Consider the following 6,422-nt stretch of genomic DNA (forward strand, 5'->3'; position numbering starts at 1 on the left):
ATGTAAGAACAAACCTCAATTTGTCTCAATCTGGCCACCATGGCAAAAGCTGGAAACCGGTCACCTATTAAAATGTTTATCATAATCGAATTAAATAAAAAAATGTCAAGAATAATATCTCTGCTGTAGGAACCATCAGTTACAAACTGCAGCGAGGGCATGGGTCTTGCTCTTCTCTCACCGCCATATTTTTCTTTCTTGCTGCCTTTTATATAGTGACTCCCTTTGGCATGCACACACACGTGCGCGCGCACACACACACACACACACACACACACACACACACAGTGCGGCGTAGCTACGTCTAAAGTGATGGAATTTTCCTCGCAAAAAGGCTTTTACACTACAAATGGAATGCAAAGGTCACCAGTAAATATCCAGCCCCTGGGACCATTAAGCTGGGCAGAGAGAGCAGCAGGCTGTTTTATGGAGCCCAGAGCTGTCTGCTGACAAACCCGGGCCATTGGGTTTGGTTGGGAAAGCCACTGTGGCACTCAGGAGAGCTCTGCCAGTGACATGTGTGGCAAATACAGATGTAGATGCCGTTCTGGTGTGTGATCAACAGCATAACAGAATAAAGCTTTATTAAAGCTCGAAATTCAAATGAGAAAAATGAAGTGAAATGAATATCTCCTGTATGCATGTCAGAATCATCACATAGCTGGTTGTGCCTTGTTTAGCTAAGAAGTGTTGAATTTTCAGGAAACATTCATAGATTTTTGACATTGCACTGACGTATTACTTAATATCGTCAACATTAATTTAACAGTTTTTTTTAGCTGGTTGTGTCCTACAAAGTGTGTTCTTTGTCTCAGTGCGTATCATGCGTTATACTTTACTTGTAATTTTGGTGTAAATTTATTTATTAATTCACAACAGCCTGTGCACTACAAACATACTCTCCCCCACTGGTAACTTCTAGTGCAAATGAGTTCCACAGGGCATTGCCCACGGCAGAGGTGGGTCGTCTTGCAGCACATTATACCAAATGAGTGTCGGGGGAGCTACTGTGCAGCTGTGGTGAGGAAAGGGACTGCTGCAGTGGGCCTCATCAGAGCTGCAGCTTGCTCAAGGATACCACTAAAACAACAAACAAATAAATATGAACTCATACAGATGGCGCAAACACGTGGTACGGTGCACAACTACCTCGTACAAGAAAGAAAAAAAGATTAGTAGCCTTCAGTCGCTCCAAGAGAAACTGCGAAAAATTGTGAAAAAGCGTTGCAATTCATGAGTATCACAGAGGCCAACGTGATTTGATGTGGCCTTTTTTTGTGCTGTGATCATGTCGGCACAGCTGCCCAACAGCTGTGTCTCCGTTTCCTTGTTGCAATCAGATAAAACTGTCTGCAGTGACGACTGGCTCATCATCTCTCAGCACGGTGTGCTGATCTGTGTGAAGGTGATTGCGACGTGATGCTCTAATTTGGGTGGCTATCACACTTAATGTGCAGTAAAGCGCCATAGACAAAGCTTCTTCATGCTAAACGCGCCCCCGCCTCTACTGCGCCACAGCTCTCACCACCAACCTTCTGCTGGCTGTGTTTCCCCTTCACCACCCCCACCACCCCCACTCCTCCCTTCATCTCCTCTCCTCACCAGGGGGAAAGAGTTATAGCTGCCATAAAAGGCAGGTAATGCATTGTTAACTAATTCTGTCTGCTCAGAGCTGATATATCCTCTGCTCTAAATCTCTGTGCTTCCAATAAAATGCAAATGCTAATGCTTGCCCTCCATGAGCTGATATCATTTTTAACAGGCCAGAGGTAAATGCTGGAGAAGGGTGGGGTGGGCCAGAGGTAGTCTGTGACACGGTGGGGCTTTGAGCTTTCATGGTACATTGTGTCATAAAGTAGATCTCGAGACCTGCTCCACATGCCACTGACCAACACTATGCATGCGTGTAAGTGTGCACATGTGGCTGTAGGTATGCACACGAGACTGCGGCAGTATATTTTTGATAAGACAGGGGTGCATGGATGGGTGAAGTAAGAGTCAACCTCCAACAGTTTAAAGCTAGTGTGCCATCTTTGTTACTGAGAAGACAGAACCAGAAGCTTTTCAGTCAGTATTCATTCACCGTCAAATAACAGAAGCCAATTTGCCTGTGGATGTAATGCATCATATTTCCATGTTAATAGTAGTGTCATACTTCGTGTAACCTTGGGCTTCTAAATATTGATCCACTTCTAGATTTTCAATTATCCTGTGCCGTTTTTCTGCCATCTGATAAGGACCAGTGATTTGTGTGCCTTCATATCTGGAGGCTTGTCCTGTAATTAGACCATAAATTAATTTGCAGAGAAGAGAGAGAGCAAAAAAGATTGAAGGCATTAAGTAAGTCCTCCAACCAATCTCCAACCACTGGAGACAGAAAATCATAGAAAACCACCGCATAGTGTTTTACTCTCCCGAATAAGATAATTGGATTACAAATTCCAACACCATAACTTTGTTTTTGTTCAGGCATGTGTCACTTGTTTTTCTTTCAACTATTTAAAACCTGCTGCTGCTAATGATTGCTTGTAAGTCACTTCTCCCATGAATGGCCAGAAATCATCCACTGACTTAATTAGAGCTAATTGCTTGCAGTGCAACAGCAAAATGATTAGGAAAAATAGTGTACATTAGTGTCAAGATGTTTGTGAAACCTGCTTGTGAAATCTGCTGTGAACCATCAGTGGATTTAAAAGGACCCCCCGTGAAGGCAGACAACAATTGTGTGCTTCAAACCGAGCTCTTATTTACAGCAAAGCTCAAGTGGAGGTGCTAAAAAACCCAGTGCGTCTTTATTGATTTTAAATTGGGAGTATAGGCTCTCCTGCAAGATTAGCTCATTGTCCCCTGCTGCTAAATTACACACAGCGATTGGGGCTGTCGCTGCACAGCATCTGAGCACTACAACAGCAGCTCTCTTTGCCATGTGGAAATTCACATTAGACAAGGCTAAGTTGCTCGCTAAGAGCAATTAAGAGAAAAATGATGTAACAGAATGGGTTTCTCTTGTGGCGGAAAATGCAAAATCAGCAGGGTCTGAGTTTCAAACACTGTACTGAGACATAAGTTGAAGTGAGTGGGAGTAGTGTGACAGTAAGACGAGTATAGCAGTGTGTAGATGGAGAGCTGCATTAGTGTACCTGCTCTACATGATACCTTGGGTGTTATTAAGCAAGGCCACAGCTGCCAGCATACTCTGATCATATCTTGTAGGGCTTTGAGAGGGAAGGTCAGCCAACACAGAGCCCACCTGCTCCCCCATTCTCCATCAAGCAGTCCCTCAGCCCTGGCCTCCCGGAGGAAACACGCCTGGCCGCCGCGCTGGTACAGACAGCATGTGTCCCTGAATTTATGATGGCGACTTATTGGCGGCCTTTCACGTTAAAAGTCATCTTGAATTTCCCAGTCTGGCTGTATGTGTGGAGAGCGTTAATCCATTAACATTCAGAGCAGACACGTACGAAGGCTGGCTTTCTGCCAGCCCCGAGGCTGACAAGTCTTTGACCCCCCACTGACCACAACATTCGCCTGCCTCTGCTCCCAGCCACAGCCAGCCTTGACAGAATACAGAGCCATAAACTATCTAATGTTACACTGTATATGAATGTGAAGTATTATACGCTTGAGGTACAATATGCAAGGCTTATAACCAAGTGAGAAAAGTCCAGCTGCGACAGGCTCATTTTGTCAGAGGAGGGGAAAAAAACTACATCCGTCTGCCGTAGAACTCTACACATCTTATATTTTAATCGTAGAATGGCAAATGATCATGAAGTTTCAGCCCCTTCTATTTCCATCAAGGATTAAAGTTCAGAGATGCCCTGAAATCCCCAGGATTTTCTACAGCAGTATTTATTTCAGCAGGAGATATGGAGATTCATATTAACTGATCCACGAGGGAAAGTTCTGGCAGAACTTTAAATGCTGTGAGGCTTCCCCAGGCCGCAGAAAAACAGAGCTCTCAAGAACGCGGACAGCTCCGTTGCTGGAGGTGGCTCCTGGACTGATTATAATTTTAGTGGCTTATAAAGCCTTGATAAATACTTTATAAAGCCACGTTCCATAACAAATCTAACACATAAAAGAAGGCAGAGATGTTGCTCCACACAGGATAAAGGGGCTCTTGACAGGTTCTTGAATAGGTTTTATAATTCAATATTACTACCACCATCCTTGTAAGGGCCCTGTCATCTCCCAAGGCTCACAGAATATATAAGTTAAACACACATTCAAGTGCTCGCAGTCTAGTCCATTACACTGATTAGCAGTAAACACGTTTGTAATAAAACTTAGTGAAATAGAGGAGGATGGTCTGCACGCTGATTCATGATGGAATCTTGGTGAAATATAATGCGTCTTAGACGTCGTACTTCTGAGGGCGCAGTGATACAAGGCTTTTACTTACAGGATCTGTAACACATACGGGCCAATTTATCCAAACAGTTCACGTCTAAACATTGAGTCCCTCATCTCAACTGCCAGGGCCAGAAATAAACCCAGGCGGAGCAGTGTGACGAGGGTCCAGTCAATGTGGGAGAATCTGGGAAGCAGAGCAGACCAAACAGATGTCCTTCCACAACATACACACCTCCTACTTCTATTTCTTTGCTCTCTATTGTCTGTCCACCACTTTACCCAATTGTCCATTTGTCTGATTCTCTCTTTCTTTTCATCATTCCCTCTCTAATTTCACTGCACCCATGTCGCCTGGTCTAAAATCTGTTCACCATGTACTAAACTGCACATTACATAAGCGTTACTGGAAGGTTTAATGGCCCATTTTAGCACAAAGCTGCCTTTTTTTTTTTCTTCTTGCCAGGCAGTGATTATTAGAGGAAGAAGACCAGGAAGAAGAAGAAGAAGAAGAAAGTGCAGATCATGTGTTTCCACTTTTGACCTCTCCTCTGTGGCATGTACACACCTGGTTCAGTTTAGAATGCTGTTTCTGTGGAATAGCTGCTGGGTAGTGGTTTCATGTGGGGAGTGGAGGTCTAAAAGTTTACACCACAGACTCTCTCTCAAAGGAGCTGTTGTGTGCCTTCAGAAATTAGTTGTCATGTAAGCAGTGAGAAACATTGAGTTGTGGGGCGGATAATCAGAGACTCACTGTCAGTGTTAAATCAGGTAACCAGTACTTAAGTGTCCAAGTTAAAACCCGAAGAGAAAAGTTTCACCTTAAGGCAACGTTAACCATGTCATCATAAAAGAAAGTGTTGTTGAGATTTTTAACAGGCCAAAAAAAAAAAAAAAAATACTTTTAATAATTTTTGTTAGCATGGCTGCATTACTTTAAAATGACATCTTTAGAGGCATATTTTAGCCCCAACTATGTGAAAATGTATGTCAGATGTGTTGCCTTGATTATGGGAAGGGCATATCACGGCCACCTCAGACTCTGAGCCACTCATCTGTTTCCTATTGGAGGAAGTGATTCTGGCAGGAAGGCAGGGGTAGTAGATGAAGGCAGGCTGGGATAGACAGACGGTAAAAAGAGAGCAAAGGGGTAGAGAAACAGGAAATGACAGTGTGACCTACTGGGTCCACTTACTACCTTGCCAGAACCCCCTGGCCACAGCCAGCCTACTGGGCTAGCAGTTTCCATCACCTGCTGCTTCTGGTTCCCCTTCATAAATCCAGGTGCTCCTGAATAAAGCTCTCTTTCTCCAGGAGCCACAGGGAGCCGGAGGGTAGGCTGCACACTGGAGGGGCTGAACCACTGAAACAGTGAAGCTCTGCCTCCATGTGAGAACATGTAATGGAAAATATTGCTCCAAATAAGGCAAACTAAAAGAAGTAGCGAGCTGAGGATTTCTATCAGTCCCCTGCTAGTTCAGCTCCATTTAATTAAATCTGCCTTCTAATTAAAAGAAGCTGAACCATTCAATATAAAGTTGCAGCATCTTTTTATTGCTACTTCCTACCTGCCTGTTATTAATACAAGTCCGTTGGGAGGGAGAGCTTCAGCCCGATCCAGCTCCTCACTGCCCCCTGGCAAGCTGAATGGGCGCTGCAGCCGCTGAGCTGATAAACCTAGAAATCATTCTCGACTCCAGCCAGAGCTCTTTACAGTACCTTCAGCGCTCCCTGGTGATGGATTAATGCACTGTTGTTGTCATTTTATTGCCATTTTATTGCCCTGGTGCAATTTACCAGGCTTTATGTGCCTCCGCTGTCCGGCGAAGCAACGCGCAAGCGCACGAGACCGACATTCCGAGACAAAGGCCACGGCTCACCCGATGCCTGCGCATGCGCACCGACATAGACTCCCTCGACACACATTAACACAAGGCACACGCGCACGCACGCACACACAATCTAAATCAAAACACGACTCATTGGAACACAAATGGGATACTATACAAGCGAGCATATAAAAGCCTCTGTAGTGAATCTTTCAGCCACCTGATGGACCTCTCATTCAC

At 44.5% G+C, this 6,422-nt stretch overlaps 1 long non-coding RNA gene across 1 annotated transcript in view; it reads left to right on the forward strand.

The window, feature by feature from the left end:
* Positions 1 to 6,214: 6,214 nt before the first annotated feature.
* The window catches only part of LOC138614357 (uncharacterized), a 12,865-nt gene continuing 12,657 nt past the window's right edge, over positions 6,215 to 6,422 (forward strand). The window contains exon 1 of the long non-coding RNA XR_011310267.1: positions 6,215 to 6,422. This exon is cut by the window's right edge and continues 95 nt beyond it. This is a non-coding gene — a long non-coding RNA (uncharacterized lncRNA).

This window comes from Brachyistius frenatus, unplaced genomic scaffold (genome assembly GCF_029030835.1).
Source record: "Brachyistius frenatus isolate BFR_SWC_R1_liver_20210118 unplaced genomic scaffold, ASM2903083v1 Contig_6, whole genome shotgun sequence".
Lineage (NCBI taxonomy): Eukaryota > Metazoa > Chordata > Actinopteri > Embiotocidae > Brachyistius > Brachyistius frenatus.